Here is a 24889-nt window from a genome sequence, read left to right as displayed (position 1 = left end):
GCCAAGTCGGGCTGGTTTGATAGTACCAAGTGGCTCCTGCAATCTGCCATCCAGAAGCGGTGCAGTTGAGTTTTGTTTGCCAGAGAAAAGGGCCGTGGGTTGTGTTTGGGGGCATATGGCTGGGAGTGGCCGGCTGTCTCATTAAAAAGATCGATACGCAGGATGGTTCCCAGACCCAAGGGGGCACCAGTGCCAAGTCGGGCTGTTTTTATAGTACCAAGTGCGTCCTGCAATTTGCCATCCAGAAGAGGGGCAGTTGAGTTTTGTTTGCCAGAGAATAGCGCCGTTGTTTGTGTTTGGGGGCTTGTGGCTCGTAGTGGCCGACTGGCGCCTTAGAATCTGTGTTACGCAGCATGGTTCCCAGACCCAAGGTGGCACCAGTGCCAAGTTGGGCTGGTTTGATAGTACCAAGTGGCTCCTGCAATCTGCCATCCAGAAGCGGGGTAGCTTACTTTTGTTTGCCAGGGAAACGGGCCGAGGTTTGTGACTGGGGACCTATGGCTGGGAGTGACCGGCTGGCTCCTGGAAAGCTACAATAGGCAGGATGGTGACCAGACCCATGGTGGCACCAGTGCCAAGTTGGGCTGGTTTGATAGTACCAAGTGGCTCCTGCAATCTGCCATCAAAAAGTTGGCAGGCGAGATTTGTTTTCCAGGGAAAAGCGACATTGTTTGTATTTGGGGGCCTGTGGCTGGGAGTGACCGGCTGGCTCCTTTGAACCCACGATACGCAGGATGGTTCCCAGACCCAAGGTGGCACCAGTGCCAAGTTTTGCTGGTTTGATACTACCAAGTGCGTCCTGCAATCTGCCATCCAGAAGCGGGGCAGCTTAATTTTGTTTGCCAGGGAAACGGGCCGTGGGTTTTGTTTGGGGGCATATAGCTGAGTGTGGCCGGCTGGCTCCTGAAAATCCACGCTAGGCAGCATGGTTCCCAGATGCAATGTGGCACCAGTGCCAAGTCGGGCTGGTTTGATGGTGCAAAGTGGCTCCTGCAATCTGCCATCCAGAAGCGAGGCAGCTGATTTTTGTTTGCCAGAGGAAAATTCCGTGGATTGTTTTTGGGGGCATATTGCTGGGAGTGGCCGGCTGGCTCCTTAAAATGCTCGATACGCATGATGGTTCCCAGGCCCAAGGTGTCACCACTACCAAGTCGGCCTGCGGTTTTAGTATCAAGTTCATCCTGCAATTTGCCATCCAGAAGAGGGGCAGTTGAGTTTTGTTTGCCAGAGAAACGGGCCGAGGTTTCTGTTTGGGGACATATGGCTGAGAGTGGCCGGCTGGCCCCTGAATATCCACGATACAGAGCATGGTTCCCAGATCCAAGGTGGCACCAGTGCCAAGTCGGGCTGGTTTGATAGTACCAAGTGTCTCCTGCAATCTGCCATCCAGAAGCAGGGCAGCTTACTTTTGTTTGCCAGAGAAATAGGCCTAGGTTTTTGTTTGGGGGCCTGTGGCTAGGAGTGGCCGGCTGGCTCCTTAGAATCCACGATACGCAGGATGGTTCCCAGACCCAAGGTGGCACCAGTGCCAAGTCGGGCTGGTTTGATTACACCAAGTGCCTCCTGCAATCTCCCATCCAGAAGCGGGGCAGCTGAGTTTTGTTTGCCTGTGAAACGGGCCGTTGTTTTTAATTGGGGTCTGTGGCCGAGAGTGTTCGGCTGGCTCCTGACAACCCACAATACGCAGGATGGTTCCCAGACCCAAGGTGGCACCAGTGCCAAGTCGGGCTGGTTTGATAGTACCAAGTGGCTCCTGCAATCTGCCATCCAGAAGCGGTGCAGTTGAGTTTTGTTTGCCAGAGAAAAGGGCCGTGGGTTGTGTTTGGGGGCATATGGCTGGGAGTGGCCGGCTGTCTCATTAAAAAGATCGATACGCAGGATGGTTCCCAGACCCAAGGGGGCACCAGTGCCAAGTCGGGCTGTTTTTATAGTACCAAGTGCGTCCTGCAATTTGCCATCCAGAAGAGGGGCAGTTGAGTTTTGTTTGCCAGAGAATAGCGCCGTTGTTTGTGTTTGGGGGCTTGTGGCTCGTAGTGGCCGACTGGCGCCTTAGAATCTGTGTTACGCAGCATGGTTCCCAGACCCAAGGTGGCACCAGTGCCAAGTTGGGCTGGTTTGATAGTACCAAGTGCGTCCTGCAATCTGCCATCCAGAAGCGGGGTAGCTTACTTTTGTTTGCCAGGGAAACGGGCCGAGGTTTGTGACTGGGGACCTATGGCTGGGAGTGACCGGCTGGCTCCTGGAAAGCTACAATAGGCAGGATGGTTACCAGACCCATGGTGGCACCAGTGCCAAGTTGGGCTGGTTTGATAGTACCAAGTGGCTCCTGCAATCTGCCATCAAAAAGTTGGCAGGCGAGTTTTGTTTTCCAGGGAAAAGCGACATTGTTTGTATTTGGGGGCCTGTGGCTGGGAGTGACCGGCTGGCTCCTTTGAACCCACGATACGCAGGATGGTTCCCAGACCCAAGGTGGCACCAGTGCCAAGTTTTGCTGGTTTGATACTACCAAGTGCGTCCTGCAATCTGCCATCCAGAAGCGGGGCAGCTTAATTTTGTTTGCCAGGGAAACGGGCCGTGGGTTTTGTTTGGGGGTATATAGCTGAGAGTGGCCGGCTGGCTCCTGAAAATCCACGCTAGGCAGCATGGTTCCCAGATGCAATGTGGCACCAGTGCCAAGTCGGGCTGGTTTGATGGTGCAAAGTGGCTCCTGCAATCTGCCATCCAGAAGCGAGGCAGCTGATTTTTGTTTGCCAGAGGAAAATTCCGTGGATTGTTTTTGGGGGCATATTGCTGGGAGTGGCCGGCTGGCTCCTTAAAATGCTCGATACGCATGATGGTTCCCAGGCCCAAGGTGTCACCACTACCAAGTCGGCCTGCGGTTTTAGTATCAAGTTCATCCTGCAATTTGCCATCCAGAAGAGGGGCAGTTGAGTTTTGTTTGCCAGAGAAACGGGCCGAGGTTTCTGTTTGGGGACATATGGCTGAGAGTGGCCGGCTGGCCCCTGAATATCCACGATACAGAGCATGGTTCCCAGATCCAAGGTCGCACCAGTGCCAAGTCGGGCTGGTTTGATAGTACCAAGTGTCTCCTGCAATCTGCCATCCAGAAGCAGGGCAGCTTACTTTTGTTTGCCAGAGAAATAGGCCTAGGTTTTGGTTTGGGGGCCTATGGCTGAGAGTGGCCGGCTGGCCCCTGAAAATCAACGATAGGCAGGATGGTTCCCAGATCCAAGGTGGCACCAGTGCCAAGTAAGGCTGGTTGTATGGTTCAAAGTAACTCCTGCAATCTGCCATCCAGAAGCGGGACAGCTGAGTTTTTTTTGCCAGAGAAAAGGTCCATGGTTTCTTTTTGGGGCATACGGCTGGGAATTGCCGGCTGGCTCCTTAAAATGCTCGATACGCAGGATGGTTCCCAGAGCCAAGGTGGCACCACTGCCAAGTCGGGCTCTTTTTGTAGTACCAAGTGCGTCCTGCAATTTGCCATCCAGAAGAGGGGCAGTTGAGTTTTGTTTGCCAGAGAAAAGGGCCGTTGTTTGTGTTTGGGGGCCTGTGGCTGGGAGTGTTCGGCTGGTTCCTGAATATGTACAATACGCAGGATTGTTCCCAGATCCAAGGTGGCAGCAGTGCCATGTTGTGCTGGTGTGATAGTCCCAAGTGGCTCCTGCAATCTGCCATCCAGAAGTGGGGCAGCTGATTTTTGTTTGCCAGAGAAAAGGTCCGTGGTTTGTTTTTGGGGGCATGTGGCTGAGAGTGGCCGGCTGGCCCCTGAAAATCCACGATACACAGGATGGTTCCCAGATCCAAGGTGGCACCTGTGCCAAGTCGGGCTGATTTGATAGTACTAAGTAGCTCCTGCAATCTGCCATGCAGAAGCGGGGCAGCTTACTTTTGTTTGCCAGGGAAACGGGCCGAGGTTTGTGTTTGGGGGCCTATGGCTGAGAGTGACCGGCTGGCTCCTGAAAAGCTACAATAGGCAGGATGGTGACCAGACCCATGGTGGCACCAGTGCCAAGTTGGGCTGGTTTGATAGTACCAAGTGGTTCCTGCAATCTGCCATCCAGAAGCAGGGCAGCTGAGTTTTGTTTGCCAGAGAAAAGGGCCTTGGTTTGTGTTTGGGGGCATATGGCTGGGTGTGGCCAGCTGGCTCCTTAAAATGCACGATATGCAACATGGCTCCCAGACCCAAGGTGGCACAAGTGCCAAGTTGGGCTGGTTTGATAGTACCAAGTGGCTCCTGCAATCTTCCATGATCACGTGGAGAAATACTTTCTGGTTTCAGCCTCATGCTCTTTCTTCTCTCCCTCAACTTCTCTATCACCTCTCATCTGGTTCACATGCGCTGTCTTCAAGGTCCACAGGCTACTTTTCACAGAATCTTCTGGCCTGATGAAGTAAGGATGATGAATAGAACAGAGCTGGGATCTATTTTCCAGTTTGGATAAAATGCATTCTGCACACAAATCCAAGGAGAACGGGCTGCCCCGATGCCCAGAAAATCTTTCACTCCTGCTAGTGTTCTACGTCAACCGCAACTTAGTCTGAAAGAAAAGCTTTTTCTCTGAGAGCATCTGAGAGGTTTGCATGAAGCACTGATATCTGACATATGCAATTTTGAATAGGAGAGGAAAAAGAAAATGGCAAGGAGTTTTTAATTTTAGTGGTTTCAATTTTAATTTCCGTGCACTTTTTCAAAACTTGTCAGCTCAAATGCCCATCAACATCTTTTAGTCATCTGTAAGTCAGTATTCATATAAAATGTGCTTCAAATCCAAAGAATTTCAAATTTGCACTCCAAGCTTCTATGCCTAGATTTATGATTTCCTACACATATTAGATGAAAGGAAGGCCTTTTTTACTGTGGGAGTGCTGGAACACTGGAACAGGTTGCCCAGAGAAGTTGTGGGTGTCCCATCCCTGAAAGTATTCAAGGTCACCTTGGACGGGGCTTGGAGCAGCAACAAAGGAGAAGCTTGATGGTAGAGAAACAAAGTTGGACTATAGAAGAAACTCGGATTGAAGTATAGGATCAAGTTTTCTCTCAGCTCTTGGGGTAAATTCAAAGTTGTACAAAATGACATTTATCTGTGCTATTCACTACTGTAACAGAAAGTTTCATGAAAACTGTACAGAAGATAGTAAATTTTAAAAGAGATAAGAATTACAGCATAAAATCCATGGGATAGGTTACAACATGAGACACTCTCTAAGAGAAAATCTCTGTGTTTCAGCACTTCATCGGGGTAAGATTTCATGAAGTGCCAAAGAAGGCGGCAAAATATCATTCGGGACATTATTTACTGGAATTCAGCCTGGCCATTAGTAGGAACTGCCTTTGAACATATCATGTAGATATACCACACACACTTTCCCTTCACTGAAAAATTACTGTTTACAACAAATAAGCAATTGACGATCAAAATTGATTGAAAGCATCTTAAACATGTCAAGTATTTCATTGTAGATGATCTGTGATCCAAATGCTTCTTCCACCTTCGAGAGGGACAGAAGAATTCTTCCATATCATGATGGTTTAAAATTGTATCAACCAATGTTTTCTGCTGAAAAGATATCATCTATTTTTTTCTATTTTTGGAAGAAAATATTCCTAGACATACAACAGGTGAGAACTAAGTAATTTTAAAGAAACAAATGAAATGAAAATATTCTGTAAATAGAATGAAATGAAAAGCTGTGTTTTAAATAGGAGCTAAATATTAAACAGAATTTTTGTACCAGGCATTTGAATTACTGCACCAGCTCTTTTGCCCATCAAGAGAGGCATTTAGCATTTCAGTCTTTTCCAAGGTGTTCATGATCTGCTATGCTGATCTCTGTGTGTGCCTAGGTGTGTGTGGAGGGGGGGGCATATGAAGGGGAGTGTGTATGTTTGCTTTACAATTGTTGTGGCAGATTCATGCCTCAGCTCCACATTTTGTTTTAAAAAGGTCACACCGAGTGGATATGAAGTTTACTATCAACAAGAGATCGATTCCCAAATCATCCATTTGACTCTCCCTTATAAATCATGTGCTTTGTTGCATATTTTATCAAATATACTTTCAAGCCAGATGGAGGAAGGAGGATGTGGGAATCCCTCCACCATCTTGCAACTTTTATGTAAGTAGGTTTTCAAGAAAATCATCATTTCTCTTTTAAATATGTCTGGAACAGGCATGATGGTAGTGTCAACCTGTTGGAGTTTTTGTTGCTGGAAGAAGTTGTACAAAAGGATTGGTTTTTACATTGACCAGTTACTGAATCAAGCGCAGGAATACATTGGAAATTTAGCTGGGGGTTCCTTTTCCCAGCAGACTACTTCTAGAACGAGCTTGTACACTGAAGCTGACTCTTTTGCTCTCTTTTTGTTTCTTTCCTATTTTCTTGGCTTCTTTGCCACTATCTAGACAATTTTGGAACTTTGTTCCCAACTAAAATGGTTTCAATAGTCTGATTGTGATCATACATTTTTACAAGGAATTTTTAAAATCTTTCCTCGAGTCCAGAAAGTCAAGGACTTAGATCTTTTTCTTCCCTTATCAATATTGCCATGAAATTGATAAATAAAGACCAACTCTTTATTTTTGTTTTTAACCCACGTAGATAATTCCCATCCATTAATCCATTTTGTGGACCAATAGCTGCCATTCTGATGGAAGCTGTCACTTCTTAACAATAGGCATTCTGTGACTATGTTGACAGCACTTTGGGTGAAGATCCTAACTGGTCTTAGATATACATAGGGAGAAATTTGCTCAGCCAGTGTCAGTCTTAAGCATGCGTATCAGAAGATCTTTCTAGAGCTGGGAATTTTCCCATGAAAGGGATTCAGTTAGGGAAGAGACACTTGTGCCAGAGTTTTACATTCTTCTTGAACACTGCTTAAGGAACTTAGATGCCATGTCCATTTGGATCTCTGTCTGCACAGAACTTTGTCATGCCAGTGCTTTGAAATGCATCTTGAAGAGAATTCACTAGCACAGAATGAAAGAGAGTGGAAGGGGTTGGTGGGGCTAACCAGGCCCAACCCCCCTGCCTAAACCAGGATACCTAGAGCCTCTTGCCCAGGATTCTATCTGGGTGTACTTTTAATGTCTTCAAAGATCCAGGCTCCACAATCTTTCTGGGCAGTCTGTGCCGTGGTTCAGTCACCCTGACAGTAAAGAAACATTTACTGATGTTCAAAGGCAATCTCCTGTATTTCAGTGTGTGCCCACTGCCTCTTGTCTTTTCCCTCAGCATCACTGAAAAGACACTGATTCCCTCCCCTTTGCACTATTGCTTCCATATGTATGTGTGATGCCATGTAGAGGTACGTCAAAAACCTCCCTGAAGCCCAGGCAGATAATATTCCCTTCATCTACCAGTCAAGTTGATTCATCAGAGGAGTTTAAAGTGATGTTCAGCATGAAATTCCCCTGAAAAATCATGCTAACTACATTATTTGGTCATCTGTCATGTGCCTGGCAAGGATTTCCAGGAAGAGCTGCTTCATCAACTTCCTGGGGATAAAAAAGAGGCTGGCTGGTTTGTACTATGGCGAGTCCTCTTAATTGCCTTTTTTGAAGATGGGTGTCATTTGCTAACATCCACTCTTTAGCCTCTCTTGTCGTCTACATCTTAGCAAAACGCTTTTCCACTATGTCTGGCTAGGAAAAACTGTGCCAGCACAGAAAACATCTCCCATCGTGTTCTAGAAGTTGCACGGATGTCTGCCAAGTGTTTGGCAGGAAGAAAAGAAAAGTTGTCCAAAACAGCTTCCAATCGAATGTTCCTGTGATTGGAAAAGTCAGGAGAGTGCAAAGGTACTGTTTTCTATCAGTTGGCAAGGTGCGCACACAATCCCAGTGTTGTACAGCTTGCTTCTTCACCTTCCCGAAGCTGCCGCTCTCGCCGGCTGCCGGAGCCCAAGAAGCGGCTTCTTCGCGCAAAGACGATTGTGCCGCTCACAGTGCTCTCCTTAGCGCGGCTTCTGCCGAAAGACGCCCGGCAGCGGCTCTTACCTCCGGAGAGCATCCTACCTTCGTCTTTCGCGTCTTTTGTAGTCTACATCTTAGCAAAACGCTTTTCCACTATGTCTGGCTAGGAAAAACTGTGCCAGCACAGAAAACATCTCCCATCGTGTTCTAGAAGTTGCACGGATGTCTGCCAAGTGTTTGGCAGGAAGAAAAGAAAAGTTGTCCAAAACAGCTTCCAATCGAATGTTCCTGTGATTGGAAAAGTCAGGAGAGTGCAAAGGTACTGTTTTCTATCAGTTGGCAAGGTGCGCACACAATCCCAGTGTTGTACAGCTTGCTTCTTCACCTTCCCGAAGCTGCCGCTCTCGCCGGCTGCCGGAGCCCAAGAAGCGGCTTCTTCGCGCAAAGACGATTGTGCCGCTCACAGTGCTCTCCTTAGCGCGGCTTCTGCCGAAAGACGCCCGGCAGCGGCTCTTACCTCCGGAGAGCATCCTACCTTCGTCTTTCGCGTCTTTTGTAGTCTACATCTTAGCAAAACGCTTTTCCACTATGTCTGGCTAGGAAAAACTGTGCCAGCACAGAAAACATCTCCCATCGTGTTCTAGAAGTTGCACGGATGTCTGCCAAGTGTTTGGCAGGAAGAAAAGAAAAGTTGTCCAAAACAGCTTCCAATCGAATGTTCCTGTGATTGGAAAAGTCAGGAGAGTGCAAAGATACTGTTTTCTATCAGTTGGCAAGGTGCGCACACAATCCCAGTGTTGTACAGCTTGCTTCTTCACCTTCCCGAAGCTGCCGCTCTCGCCGGCTGCCGGAGCCCAAGAAGCGGCTTCTTCGCGCAAAGACGATTGTGCCGCTCACAGGGCTCTCCTTAGCGCGGCTTCTGCCGAAAGACGCCCGGCAGCGGCTCTTACCTCCGGAGAGCATCCTACCTTCGTCTTTCGCGTCTTTTGTAGTCTACATCTTAGCAAAACGCTTTTCCACTATGTCTGGCTAGGAAAAACTGTGCCAGCACAGAAAACATCTCCCATCGTGTTCTAGAAGTTGCACGGATGTCTGCCAAGTGTTTGGCAGGAAGAAAAGAAAAGTTGTCCAAAACAGCTTCCAATCGAATGTTCCTGTGATTGGAAAAGTCAGGAGAGTGCAAAGGTACTGTTTTCTATCAGTTGGCAAGGTGCGCACACAATCCCAGTGTTGTACAGCTTGCTTCTTCACCTTCCCGAAGCAGCCGCTTTCGCCGGCTGCCGGAGCCCAAGAAGCGGCTTCTTCGCGCAAAGACGATTGTGCCGCTCACAGTGCTCTCCTTAGCGCAGCTTCTGCCGAAAGACGCCCGGCAGCGGCTCTTACCTCCTGAGAGTGGCAGCTTCGGGAAGGTGAAGAAGCAAGCTGTACAACACTGGGATTGTGTGCGCACCTTGCCAACTGATAGAAAACAGTACCTTTGCACTCTCCTGACTTTTCCAATCACAGGAACATTCGATTGGAAGCTGTTTTGGACAACTTTTCTTTTCTTCCTCCCAAACACTTGGCAGACATCCGTGCAACTTCTAGAACACGATGGGAGATGTTTTCTGTGCTGGCACGGGTTTTCCTAGCCAGACATAGTGGAAAAGCGTTTTGCTAAGATGTAGACTACAAAAGACGCGAAAGACGAAGGTAGGATGCTCTCCGGAGGTAAGAGCCGCTGCCGGGCGTCTTTCGGCAGAAGCCGCGCTAAGGAGAGCCCTGTGAGCGGCACAATCGTCTTTGCGCGAAGAAGCCGCTTCTTGGGCTCCGGCAGCCGGCGAGAGCGGCAGCTTCGGGAAGGTGAAGAAGCAAGCTGTACAACACTGGGATTGTGTGCGCACCTTGCCAACTGATAGAAAACAGTACCTTTGCACTCTCCTGACTTTTCCAATCACAGGAACATTCGATTGGAAGCTGTTTTGGACAACTTTTCTTTTCTTCCTGCCAAACACTTGGCAGACATCCGTGCAACTTCTAGAACACGATGGGAGATGTTTTCTGTGCTGGCACAGTTTTTCCTAGCCAGACATAGTGGAAAAGCGTTTTGCTAAGATGTAGACTACAAAAGACGCGAAAGACGAAGGTAGGATGCTCTCCGGAGGTAAGAGCCGCTGCCGGGCGTCTTTCGGCAGAAGCCGCGCTAAGGAGAGCACTGTGAGCGGCACAATCGTCTTTGCGCGAAGAAGCCGCTTCTTGGGCTCCGGCAGCCGGCGAGAGCGGCAGCTTCGGGAAGGTGAAGAAGCAAGCTGTACAACACTGGGATTGTGTGCGCACCTTGCCAACTGATAGAAAACAGTACCTTTGCACTCTCCTGACTTTTCCAATCACAGGAACATTCGATTGGAAGCTGTTTTGGACAACTTTTCTTTTCTTCCTGCCAAACACTTGGCAGACATCCGTGCAACTTCTAGAACACGATGGGAGATGTTTTCTGTGCTGGCACAGTTTTTCCTAGCCAGACATAGTGGAAAAGCTTTTTGCCGAGGTGTAGATGAGAAGAGGAGCTAAAGACGAAGGTAGGATGCTCTCCGGAGGTAAGAGCCGCTGCCGGGCGTCTTTCGGCAGAAGCCGCGCTAAGGAGAGCCCTGTGAGCGGCACAATCGTCTTTGCGCGAAGAAGCCGCCTCTTGGGCTCCGGCAGCCGGCGAGAGCGGCAGCTTCGGGAAGGTGAAGAAGCAAGCTGTACAACACTGAGATTGTGTGCGCACCTTGCCAACTGATAGAAAACAGTACCTTTGCACTCTCCTGACTTTTCCAATCACAGGAACATTCGATTGGAAGCTGTTTTGGACAACTTTTCTTTTCTTCCTGCCAAACACTTGGCAGACATCCGTGCAACTTCTAGAACACGATGGGAGATGTTTTCTGTGCTGGCACAGTTTTTCCTAGCCAGACATAGTGGAAAAGCGTTTTGCTAAGATGTAGACTACAAAAGACGCGAAAGACGAAGGTAGGATGCTCTCCGGAGGTAAGAGCCGCTGCCGGGCGTCTTTCGGCAGAAGCCGCGCTAAGGAGAGCCCTGTGAGCGGCACAATCGTCTTTGCGCGAAGAAGCCGCCTCTTGGGCTCCGGCAGCCGGCGAGAGCGGCAGCTTCGGGAAGGTGAAGAAGCAAGCTGTACAACACTGAGATTGTGTGCGCACCTTGCCAACTGATAGAAAACAGTACCTTTGCACTCTCCTGACTTTTCCAATCACAGGAACATTCGATTGGAAGCTGTTTTGGACAACTTTTCTTTTCTTCCTGCCAAACACTTGGCAGACATCCGTGCAACTTCTAGAACACGATGGGAGATGTTTTCTGTGCTGGCACAGTTTTTCCTAGCCAGACATAGTGGAAAAGCGTTTTGCTAAGATGTAGACTACAAAAGACGCGAAAGACGAAGGTAGGATGCTCTCCGGAGGTAAGAGCCGCTGCCGGGCGTCTTTCGGCAGAAGCCGCGCTAAGGAGAGCCCTGTGAGCGGCACAATCGTCTTTGCTGCGAAGAAGCCGCTTCTTGGGCTCCGGCAGCCGGCGAGAGCGGCAGCTTCGGGAAGGTGAAGAAGCAAGCTGTACAACACTGGGATTGTGTGCGCACCTTGCCAACTGATAGAAAACAGTACCTTTGCACTCTCCTGACTTTTCCAATCACAGGAACATTCGATTGGAAGCTGTTTTGGACAACTTTTCTTTTCTTCCTGCCAAGACACTTGGCAGACATCCGTGCAACTTCTAGAACACGATGGGAGATGTTTTCTGTGCTGGCACAGTTTTTCCTAGCCAGACATAGTGGAAAAGCTTGTTGCCGAGGTGTAGATGAGAGGAGGAGCTAAAGAGGAAGGTAGGATGCTCTCCGGAGGTAAGAGCCGCTGCCGGGCGTCTTTCGGCAGAAGCCGCGCTAAGGAGAGCCCTGTGAGCGGCACAATCGTCTTTGCGCGGAAGAAGCCGCTTCTTGGGCTCCGGCAGCCGGCGAGAGGCGGCAGCTTCGGAAGGTGAAGAAGCAAGCTGTACAACACTGGGATTGTGTGCGCACCTTGCCAACTGATAGAAAACAGTACCTTTGCACTCTCCTGACTTTTCCAATCACAGGAACATTCGATTGGAAGCTGTTTTGGACAACTTTTCTTTTCTTCCTGCCAAAACACTTGGCAGACATCCGTGCAACTTCTAGAACACGATGGGAGATGTTTTCTGTGCTGGCACAGTTTTTCCTAGCCAGACATAGTGGAAAAGCGTTTTGCTAAGATGTAGACGACAAGAGAGGCTAAAGAGTGGATGTTAGCAAATGACACCCATCTTCAAAAAGGCAATTAAGAGGACTCGCCATAGTACAAACCAGCCAGCCTCTTTTTTATCCCCAGGAAGTTGATGAAGCAGCTCTTCCTGGAAATCCTTGCCAGGCACATGACAGATGATCAAATAATGTAGTTAGCATGATTTTTCAGGGGAATTTCATGCTGAACATCACTTTAAACTCCTCTGATGAATCAACTTGACTGGTAGATGAAGGGAATATTATCTGCCTGGGCTTCAGGGAGGTTTTGACGTACCTCTACATGGCATCACACATACATATGGAAGCAATAGTGCAAAGGGGAGGGAATCAGTGTCTTTTCAGTGATGCTGAGGGAAAAGACAAGAGGCAGTGGGCACACACTGAAATACAGGAGATTGCCTTTGAACATCAGTAAATGTTTCTTTACTGTCAGGGTGACTGAACCACGGCACAGACTGCCCAGAAAGATTGTGGAGCCTGGATCTTTGAAGACATTAAAAGTACACCCAGATAGAATCCTGGGCAAGAGGCTCTAGGTATCCTGGTTTAGGCAGGGGGGTTGGGGCCTGGTTAGCCCCACCAACCCCTTCCACTCTCTTTCATTCTGTGCTAGTGAATTCTCTTCAAGATGCATTTCAAAGCACTGGCATGACAAAGTTCTGTGCAGACAGAGATCCAAATGGACATGGCATCTAAGTTCCTTAAGCAGTGTTCAAGAAGAATGTAAAACTCTGGCACAAGTGTCTCTTCCCTAACTGAATCCCTTTCATGGGAAAATTCCCAGCTCTAGAAAGATCTTCTGATACGCATGCTTAAGACTGACACTGGCTGAGCAAATTTCTCCCTATGTATATCTAAGACCAGTTAGGATCTTCACCCAAAGTGCTGTCAACATAGTCACAGAATGCCTATTGTTAAGAAGTGACAGCTTTCCATCAGAATGGCAGCTATTGGTCCACAAAATGGATTAATGGATGGGAATTATCTACGTGGGTTAAAAACAAAAATAAAGAGTTGGTCTTTATTTATCAATTTCATGGCAATATTGATAAGGGAAGAAAAAGATCTAAGTCCTTGACTTTCTGGACTCGAGGAAAGATTTTAAAAATTCCTTGTAAAAATGTATGATCACAATCAGACTATTGAAACCATTTTAGTTGGGAACAAAGTTCCAAAATTGTCTAGATAGTGGCAAAGAAGCCAAGAAAATAGGAAAGAAACAAAAAGAGAGCAAAAGAGTCAGCTTCAGTGTACAAGCTCGTTCTAGAAGTAGTCTGCTGGAAAAGGAACCCCCAGCTAAATTTCCAATGTATTCCTGCGCTTGATTCAGTAACTGGTCAATGTAAAAACCAATCCTTTTGTACAACTTCTTCCAGCAACAAAAACTCCAACAGGTTGACACTACCATCATGCCTGTTCCAGACATATTTAAAAGAGAAATGATGATTTTCTTGAAACCTACTTACATAAAAGTTGCAAGATGGTGGAGGGATTCCACATCCTCCTTCCTCCATCTGGCTTGAAAGTATATTTGATAAAATATGCAACAAAGCACATGATTTATAAGGGAGAGTCAAATGGATGATTTGGGAATCGATCTCTTGTTGATAGTAAACTTCATATCCACTCGGTGTGACCTTTTTAAAACAAAATGTGGAGCTGAGGCATGAATCTGCCACAACAATTGTAAAGCAAACATACACACTCCCCTTCATATGCCCCCCCCTCCACACACACCTAGGCACACACAGAGATCAGCATAGCAGATCATGAACACCTTGGAAAAGACTGAAATGCTAAATGCCTCTCTTGATGGGCAAAAGAGCTGGTGCAGTAATTCAAATGCCTGGTACAAAAATTCTGTTTAATATTTAGCTCCTATTTAAAACACAGCTTTTCATTTCATTCTATTTACAGAATATTTTCATTTCATTTGTTTCTTTAAAATTACTTAGTTCTCACCTGTTGTATGTCTAGGAATATTTTCTTCCAAAAATAGAAAAAAATAGATGATATCTTTTCAGCAGAAAACATTGGTTGATACAATTTTAAACCATCATGATATGGAAGAATTCTTCTGTCCCTCTCGAAGGTGGAAGAAGCATTTGGATCACAGATCATCTACAATGAAATACTTGACATGTTTAAGATGCTTTCAATCAATTTTGATCGTCAATTGCTTATTTGTTGTAAACAGTAATTTTTCAGTGAAGGGAAAGTGTGTGTGGTATATCTACATGATATGTTCAAAGGCAGTTCCTACTAATGGCCAGGCTGAATTCCAGTAAATAATGTCCCGAATGATATTTTGCCGCCTTCTTTGGCACTTCATGAAATCTTACCCCGATGAAGTGCTGAAACACAGAGATTTTCTCTTAGAGAGTGTCTCATGTTGTAACCTATCCCATGGATTTTATGCTGTAATTCTTATCTCTTTTAAAATTTACTATCTTCTGTACAGTTTTCATGAAACTTTCTGTTACAGTAGTGAATAGCACAGATAAATGTCATTTTGTACAACTTTGAATTTACCCCAAGAGCTGAGAGAAAACTTGATCCTATACTTCAATCCGAGTTTCTTCTATAGTCCAACTTTGTTTCTCTACCATCAAGCTTCTCCTTTGTTGCTGCTCCAAGCCCCGTCCAAGGTGACCTTGAATACTTTCAGGGATGGGACACCCACAACTTCTCTGGGCAACCTGTTCCAGTGTTCCAGCACTCCCACAGTAAAAAAGGCCTTCCTTTCATCTAATATGTGTAGGAAATCATAAATCTAGGCATAGAAGCTTGGAGTGCAAATTTGAAATTCTTTGGATTTGAAGCACATTTTATATGAATACTGACTTACAGATGACTAAAAGATGTTGATGGGCATTTGAGCTGACAAGTTTTGAAAAAGTGCACGGAAATTAAAATTGAAACCACTAAAATTAAAAACTCCTTGCCATTTTCTTTTTCCTCTCCTATTCAAAATTGCATATGTCAGATATCAGTGCTTCATGCAAACCTCTCAGATGCTCTCAGAGAAAAAGCTTTTCTTTCAGACTAAGTTGCGGTTGACGTAGAACACTAGCAGGAGTGAAAGATTTTCTGGGCATCGGGGCAGCCCGTTCTCCTTGGATTTGTGTGCAGAATGCATTTTATCCAAACTGGAAAATAGATCCCAGCTCTGTTCTATTCATCATTCTTACTTGATCAGGCCAGAAGATTCTGTGAAAAGTAGCCTGTGGACCTTGAAGACAGCGCATGTGAACCAGATGAGAGGTGATAGAGAAGTTGAGAGAGAGAAGAAAGAGCATGAGGCTGAAACCAGAAAGTATTTCTCCACGTGATCATGGAAGATTGCAGGAGCCACTTGGTACTATCAAACCAGCCCAACTTGGCACTGGTGCCACCTTGGGTCTGGGAGCCATGTTGCATATCGTGCATTTTAAGGAGCCAGCTGGCCACACCCAGCCATATGCCCCCAAACACAAACCAAGGCCCTTTTCTCTGGCAAACAAAACTCAGCTGCCCTGCTTCTGGATGGCAGATTGCAGGAACCACTTGGTACTATCAAACCAGCCCAACTTGGCACTGGTGCCACCATGGGTCTGGTCACCATCCTGCCTATTGTAGCTTTTCAGGAGCCAGCCGGTCACTCTCAGCCATAGGCCCCGAGACACAAAACTCGGCCCGTTTCCCTGGCAAACAAAAGTAAGCTGCCCCGCTTCTGGATGGCAGATTGCAGGAGCTACTTAGTACTATCAAATCAGCCCGACTTGGCACAGGTGCCACCTTGGATCTGGGAACCATCCTGTGTATCGTGGATTTTCAGGGGCCAGCCAGCCACTCTCAGCCATATGCCCCCAAAAACAAACCACGGACCTTTTCTCTGGCAAACAAAAATCAACTGCCCCACTTCTGGATGGCAGATTGCAGGAGCCACTTGGGACTATCACACCAGCACAACATGGCACTGCTGCCAACTTGGATCTCGGAACAATCCTACGTATCGTACATATTCAGGAACCAGCCGAACACTCCCAGCCACAGGCCCCTAAACACAAACAAAGGCCCATTTCCCTGGAAAACAAAACTCAGCTGCCCCGCTTCTGGATGGCAGTTTGCAGGAGCCACTTGGTACTATCAAACCAGCCCAACTTGGCACTGGTGCCACCTTGGGTCTGGGAACCATCCTGCGTATCGTGGATTTTAAGGAGCCAGCCGGCTACTCCCAGCCACAGGCCCCCAACAAAAACCACGGCCCTTTTTTCTGGCAAACAAAACTTAGCTGCCTCACTTCTGGATGGCAGATTGCAGGAGCCACTTGGTGTAATCAAACCAGCCCGACTTGGCACTGGTGCCACCTTGGGTCTGGGAACCATCCTGCGTATCGTGGATTCTAAGGAGCCAGCCGGCCACTGCCAGCCACAGGCCCCCAAACAAAATCAACGGCGCTGTTCCCTGGAAAACAAAACACGCCTGCCAACTTTTTGATGGAGTTTGCAGGAGCCACTTGGTACTATCAAACCAGCCCGACTTGGCACTGGTGCCACCTTGGGTCTGGGAAACATCCTGCGTATCGTGGATTCTTAAGGGCCAGCCGGCCACTCCTAGCCACAGGCCCCCAAACAAAAACCTAGGCCTATTTCTCTGGCAAACAAAAGTAAGCTGCCCCGCTTCTGGATGGCAGATTGCAGGAGACACTTGGTACTATCAAACCAGCCCAACTTGGCACTGGTGCCACCTTGGATCTGGGAACCATGCTGTGTATCGTGGATATTCAGGGGCCAGCCGGCCACTCTCAGCCATATGTCCCCAAACAGAAACCTCGGCCCGTTTCTCTGGCAAACAAAACTCAACTGCCCCTCTTCTGGATGGCAAATTGCAGGATGAACTTGATACTAAAACCGCAGGCCGACTTGGTAGTGGTGACACCTTGGGCCTGGGAACCATCATGCGTATCGAGCATTTTAAGGAGCCAGCCGGCCACTCCCAGCAATATGCCCCCAAAAACAATCCACGGAATTTTTCTCTGGCAAACAAAATCAGCTGCCCCGCTTCTGGATGGCAGATTGCAGGAGCCACTTTGCACCATCAAACCAGCCCGACTTGGCACTGGTGCCACCTTGCATCTGGGAACCATGCTGCCTAGCGTGGATTTTCAGGAGCCAGCCGGCCACTCTCAGCCATAGGCCCCCAAACAAAACCCACGGCCCGTTTCCCTGGCAAACAAAATTAAGCTGCCCCGCTTCTGGATGGCAGATTGCAGGACGCACTTGGTAGTATCAAACCAGCCCGACTTGGCACTGGTGCCACCTTGGGTCTGGGAACCATCATGCGTATCGTGGGTTCAAAGGAGCCAGCCGGCCACTCCCAGCCACAGGCCCCCAAATACAAACAACGGCGCTTTTCCCTGGAAAACAAATCTCGCCTGCCAACTTTTTCATGGCAGATTGCAGGAGCCACTTGGTACTATCAAACCAGCCCAACTTGGCACTGGTGCCACCATGGGTCTGGTCACCATCCTGCCTATTGTAGCTTTCCAGGAGCCAGCCGGTCACTCCCAGCCATAGGTCCCCAGTCACAAACCTCGGCCCGTTTCCCTGGCAAACAAAAGTAAGCTGCCCCGCTTCTGGATGGCAGATTGCAGGAGCCCCTTGGTACTATCAAACCAGCCAAACTTGGCACTGGTGCCACCTCTGGTCTGGGAACCATGCTGCGTAACGCAGATTCTAAGGCGCCAGTCGGCCACTCCCAGCCACAAGCCCCCAAACACAAACAACGGCGCTATTCTCTGGCAAACAAAACTCCACTGCCCCTCTTCTGGATGGCAAATTGCAGGACGCACTTGGTACTATAAAAACAGCCCGACTTGGCACTGGTGCCACCTTGGGTCTGGGAACCATCCTGCGTACCGATCTTTTTAATGAGACAGCCGGTCACTCCCAGCCATATGCCCCCAAACACAACCCACGGCCCTTTTCTCTGGCAAACAAAACTCAACTGCACCGCTTCTGGATGGCAGATTGCAGGAGCCACTTGGTACTATCAAACCAGCCCGACTTGGCACTGGTGCCACCTTGGGTCTGGGAACCATCCTGCGTATTGTGGGTTGTCAGGAGCCAGCCGAACACTCTCGGCCACAGACCCCAATCAAAAACAACGGCCCGTTTCACAGGCAAACAAAACTCAGCTGCCCCGCTTCTGGATGGGAGATTGCAGGAGGCACTTGACACTGTGAAACCAGCCCCACTTGGCACTGGTGCCACCTTGGGTCTGGGAACCATGCTGCGTATCATGGATTTTCAGGAGCCAGCCGGCCACTCCCAGCCACAGGCCCCCAAACACAAACCACAGCCTTTTTCTCTGGCAAACAAAATTCAGCTGCCCCGCTTCTGGATGGCAGATTGCAGGAGCCACTTGGGACTATCACACCAGCACAACATGGCACTGCTGCCACCTTGGATCTGGGAACCATCCGTCCTATCGTGGATTTTCAGGGGCCAGCCGGTCACTCTCAGCCATAGGCCCCAAACACAAACCACGGCCCTTTTCTCTGGAAAACAAAACTCAACTGCCCCTCTTCTGGATGGCAGATTGCAGGAGCCACTGGGTACTATGAAACCAGCCCTACTTGGCACTGGTGCCACCTTGGGTCTGGGAACCATGCTGCGTATCATGGATTTTCAGGAGCCAGCCGGCCACTGCCAGCCACAGGCCCCGAAACACAAACAACAGCCTTTTTCTCTGGCAAACAAAATTCAGCTGCCCCGCTTCTGGATGGCAGATTGCAGGAACCACTTGGTACTAACAAACCAGCCCGACTTGGCACTGGTGCCACCTTGGGTCTGGGAACCATCCTGCGTATTGTGGGTTGTCAGGAGCCAGCCGAACACTCTCGGCCACAGACCCCAATCAAAAACAACGGCCCGTTTCACAGGCAAACAAAACTCAGCTGCCCCGCTTCTGGATGGGAGATTGCAGGAGGCACTTGACACTGTGAAACCAGCCCCACTTGGCACTGGTGCCACCTTGGGTCTGGGAACCATGCTGCGTATCATGGATTTTCAGGAGCCAGCCGGCCACTCCCAGCCACAGGCCCCCAAACACAAACCACAGCCTTTTTCTCTGGCAAACAAAATTCAGCTGCCCCGCTTCTGGATGGCAGATTGCAGGAGCCACTTGGGACTATCACACCAGCACAACATGGCACTGCTGCCACCTTGGATCTGGGAACCATCCGTCCTATCGTGGATTTTCAGGGGCCAGCCGGTCACTCTCAGCCATAGGCCCCAAACACAAACCACCACCCTTTTCTCTGGAAAACAAAACTCAACTGCCCCTCTTCTGGATGGCAGATTGCAGGAGCCACTGGGTACTATGAAACCAGCCCTACTTGGCACTGGTGCCACCTTGGGTCTGGGAACCATGCTGCGTATCATGGATTTTCAGGAGCCGGTCGGCCACTGCCAGCCACAGGCCCCGAAACACAAACAACAGCCTTTTTCTCTGGCAAACAAAATTCAGCTGCCCCGCTTCTGGATGGCAGATTGCAGGAACCACTTGGTACTAACAAACCAGCCCGACTTGGCACTGGTGCCACCTTGGGTCTGGGAACCATCCTGCGTATCGTGGATTCTAAGGAGCCAGCTGGCCAGTCCCAGCCACAGGCCCCAAAACACACACAACGGTGCTTTTCCCTGGAAAACAAAACTCGCCTGCCAAACATTTGATGGCAGATTGCAGGAGCCACTTGGTACTATCAAACCAGCCCAACTTGGCACTGGTGCCACCATGGGTCTGGTCACCATCCTGCCTATCGTAGCTTTGCAGGTGCCAGCCAGCCACCCCCAGCCAGAGGCCCGTAGACAAATATTTCGGCCCGTTTCCCTGGCAAACACAAGTAAGCTACCCCGCTTCTGGATGGCAGATTGCAGGAGCCACTTTGCACCATCAAACCAGCCCAACTTGGCACTGGTGCCACCTCAAGTCTGGGAACCATCCTCCGTATCGTGGGTTCTAAGGAGCCAGCCGGCCACTCCCAGCCACAGGCCCCCAAACACAAACAACGGCGCTTTTCCCTGGAAAACAAAACTCGCCTGCCAAGTTTTTGATGGCAGATTGCAGGAGCCACTTGGTACTATCAAACCAGCCCAACTTGGCACTGGTGCCGTCATGGGTCTGGTCACCATCATGCCTATCGTAGCTTTTCAGGAGCCAGCCGGTCACTCGCAGCCATAGGCCCCCAGACACAAACCTCGGCCCGTTTCCCTGGCAAACAAAAGTAAGCTGCCCCGCTTCTGGATGGCAGATTGCAGGAACCACTTGGTATTATCAAACCAGCCCAACTTGGCACTGGTGCCACCTTGGGTCTGGATACCATGCTGCGTATCGTGGATTCTAAGGAGCCAGCCGGCCACTCCCAGCCACAGGCCCCCAAACACAAACAACGGCACTTTTCCCTGGAAAACAAAACTCGCCTGCCAACTATTTCATGGTAGATTGCAGGAGCCACTTGGTACTATCAAACCAGCCCTACTTGGCACTGGTGCCACCATGGGTCTGGTCACCATCCTGCCTATCGTAGCTTTTCAGGAGCCAGCCGGTCACTCCCAGCCATAGGCCCTGAGACACAAACCTCGGCCCGTTTCCCTGGCAAACAAAAGTAAGCTGCCCCGCTTCTGGATGGCAGATTGCAGGAACCACTTGGTAGTATCAAACCAGCCCGACTTTGCACTGTTGCCACCTTGGGTCTGGGAACCATCCGGCGTATCGTGTGTTGAAAGGAGCCAGCCGGCCACTCCCAGCCACAGGCCTCCAATCAAAAACAACGGCGCTTTTCCCTGGAAAACAAAACTCAACTGCCCTTCTTCTGGATGGAAAATTGCAGGACGCACTTGGTACTACAAAAACAGCCAAACTAGGCAATGGTGCCACCATGGATCTGGGAACCATCCTGCGTATCGAGCTTCTTAAGGAGCCAGCCGGCCACTCCCAGCCATATGCCCCCAAAAACAAACCACGGAACTTTACTCTGGCAAACAAAGATCCGCTGCCCCCCGTCAGGATGGCAGATTGCAGGAGCCACTTGGTACTATCAAACGAGCCCGACTTGGCCCTGGTGCCACCTTGAGTCTGGGAACCATCCTGCGTATTGTGGATTGTCAGTAGCCAGTCGACCATTCTCGGCCACAGACCCCAATCAAAAACAACGGCCGGTTCACAGGCAAAAGAACTCAGCTGCCCCGTTTCTGGATGGGAGACTGCATGAGGCACTTGACACTGTCAAACCAGCCCCACTTGGCACTGGTGCCATCTTGGGTCTGGGAACCATGCTGCGTATCATGGATTTTCAGGAGCCAACTGGCCACTGCCAGCCACAGGCCCCCAAACACAAACCTCGGCCCGTTTCCCTGGAAAACAAAAGTAAGCTACCCCGCTTCTGGATGGCAGATTGCAGGAACCACTTGGTACTATCAAACCAGCCCGACTTGGCACTGGTGCCATCTTGGGTCTGGGAACCATCCTGCGTATCGTGGATTCTAAGGAGCCAGCCGGCCACTCCCAGCCACAGGACCGCAAACACAAACAACGGCGCTTTTCCCTGGAAAACAAAACTCGCCTGCCAACGTTTTGATGGCAGATTGCAGGAGCCACTTGGTACTATCAAATCAGCCCAACTTGGCACTGGTGCCACCATGGGTCTGGTCACCATCCTGCCTATCGTAGCTTTTCACGAGCCAGCCGGTCACTCCCAGCCATAGGCCTCTAGACAAAAACCTCGGCCCGTTTCCCTGGCAAAAAAAAGTAAGCTACCCCGCTACTGGATGGCAGATTGCAGGAGCCACTTTGCACCATCAAACTAGCCCGACTTGGCACTGGTGCCACCTCTGGTCTGGGAACAATGCTGCGTATCGTGGATTCTAAGGAGCCAGCCGGCCACTCCCAGCCACAGGCCCCCAAACACAAACAACGGCGCTTTTTCCTGGAAAACAAAACTCGCCTGCCAACTTTTTGATGGCAGATTGCAGGAGCCACTTGCTACTATCAAACCAGCCCAACTTGGCACTGGTGCCACCATGGGTCTGGTCACCATCCTGCCTATCGTAGCTTTTCAGGACCTAGCAGGTCACTCCCAGCCATAGGCCCCCAGACAAAAAGCTCGGCCCATTTCCCTGGCAAACAAAAGTAAGCTGCCCCGCTTCTGGATGGCAGATTGCAGGATCCACTTGTTATAATCAAACCAGCCCAACTTGGCACTGGTGCCACCTTGGGTCTGGGAACCATCCTGCGTATCGTGGATTCTAAGGAGCCAGCTGGCCACTCCCAGCCACAGGCCCCCAAACACAAACAACGGCGCTTTTCCCTGGAAAACAAAACTCGCCTGCCAACTTTTTGATGGCAGATTGCAGGAGCTACTTGGTACTATCAAACCAGCCCAACTTGGCACTGGTGCCACCTCTGGTCGGGTCACCATCCTGCCTATCGTAGCTTTTCAGGAGCCAGCCGGTCACTCCCAGCCATAGGCCCCCAGAGAAAAACCTCGGCCCGTTTCCCTGGCAAACAAAAGTAAGCTGCCCCGCTTCAGGATGGCAGATTGCAGGACGCAATTGGTACTATCAAACCAGCCCAACTTGGAAATGGTGCCACCTTGGGTCTGGGAACCATCCTGCGTATCGTGGATTCTAAGGAGCCAGCCGGTCACTCCCAGCCACAGGCCCCCAAATACAAACCACAGCGCTTTTCCCTGGAAAACAAAACTCGCCTGCCAACTTTTTGATGACAGATTGCAGGAGCCACTTGGTACTATCAAATCAGCCCAACTTGGCACTGGTGCCACCATGGGTCTGGTCACCATCCTGCCTATCGTAGCTTTTCAGGAGCCAGCCGGTCACTCCCAGCCATAGGCCCCCAGACACAAACCTCGGCCCGTTTCCCTGGCAAACAAAAGTAAGCTGCCCCGCTTCTGGATGGCAGATTGCAGGAGCCACTTTGCACCATCAAACTGGCCCGACTTGTCACTGGTGCCACCTCAGGTCTGGGAACCATCCTGAGTATCGTGGATTCCAATTAGCAAGACGACCACTCCCAGCCACAGGCCCCCAAACACAAAGAACGGCGCTTTTCCCTGGAAAACAAAACTCGCCTGCCAACTTTTTGATGGCAGATTGCAGGAGCCACTTGGTACTATCAAACCAGCCCAACTTGGCACTGGTGCCACCATGGGTCTGGTCACCATCCTGCCTATCGTAGCTTTTCAGGAGCCAGCCGGTCACTCCCAGCCATAGGCCCCCAGACACAAAGCTCGGCCCGTTTCCCTGGCAAACAAAAGTAAGCTGCCCCGCTTCTGGATGGCAGATTGCAGGATCCACTTGTTATTATCAAACCAGCCCGACTTGGTACTGGTGCCACCTCTGGTCTGGGAACCATCCTGCGTATCGTGGATTCTAAGGAGCCAGCCGGCCACTCCCAGCCACAGGCCCCCAAACACAAACAACGGCGCTTTTCCCTGGAAAACAAAACTCGCCTGCCAACATTTTGATGGCAGATTGCAGGAACCACTTGGTACTATCAAACCAGCCCAACTTGGCACTGGTGCCACCTTGGGTCTGGGAACCATCCGGCGTATCGTGTGTTGAAAGGAGCCAGCCGGCCACTCCAGCCACAGGCCCGCAGACAAAAACAACGGCGCTTTCCCCTGGAAAACAAAACTCGCCTGCTGACTTTTTGATGGAAGATTGCAGGAGCCACTTTGTACTTTGAAATCAGCCGAACATGGCTCTGGTGCCACCATGGGTCTGGTCACCATCCTGCCTATCGTAGCTTTTCACGAGCCAGCCGGTCACTCCCAGCCATAGGCCCCCAGACACAAAGCTCGGCCCGTTTCCCTGGCAAACAAAAGTAAGCTGCCCCGCTTCTGGATGGCAGATTGCAGGACGCACTTGGTACTATCAAACCAGCCCAACTTGGCACTGGTGCCACCTCAGGTCTGGGAACCATCCTGCGTATTGTGGATTCTAAGGAGCCAGCCGGCCACTCCCAGCCATATGCCCCCAAAAACAAACCACGGAACTTTACTCTGGCAAACAAAGATCCGCTGCCCCCCGTCAGGATGGCAGATTGCAGGAGCCACTTGGTACTATCAAACGAGCCCGACTTGGCCCTGGTGCCACCTTGAGTCTGGGAACCATCCTGCGTATTGTGGATTGTCAGTAGCCAGTCGACCATTCTCGGCCACAGACCCCAATCAAAAACAACGGCCGGTTCACAGGCAAAAGAACTCAGCTGCCCCGTTTCTGGATGGGAGACTGCATGAGGCACTTGACACTGTCAAACCAGCCCCACTTGGCACTGGTGCCATCTTGGGTCTGGGAACCATGCTGCGTATCATGGATTTTCAGGAGCCAACTGGCCACTGCCAGCCACAGGCCCCCAAACACAAACCTCGGCCCGTTTCCCTGGAAAACAAAAGTAAGCTACCCCGCTTCTGGATGGCAGATTGCAGGAACCACTTGGTACTATCAAACCAGCCCGACTTGGCACTGGTGCCATCTTGGGTCTGGGAACCATCCTGCGTATCGTGGATTCTAAGGAGCCAGCCGGCCACTCCCAGCCACAGGACCGCAAACACAAACAACGGCGCTTTTCCCTGGAAAACAAAACTCGCCTGCCAACGTTTTGATGGCAGATTGCA

Source organism: Melospiza melodia, chromosome 3, assembly GCF_035770615.1.
Source record: "Melospiza melodia melodia isolate bMelMel2 chromosome 3, bMelMel2.pri, whole genome shotgun sequence".
Classification (NCBI taxonomy): domain Eukaryota; kingdom Metazoa; phylum Chordata; class Aves; order Passeriformes; family Passerellidae; genus Melospiza; species Melospiza melodia.
Note: the sequence above shows the minus strand (reverse complement) of the source record.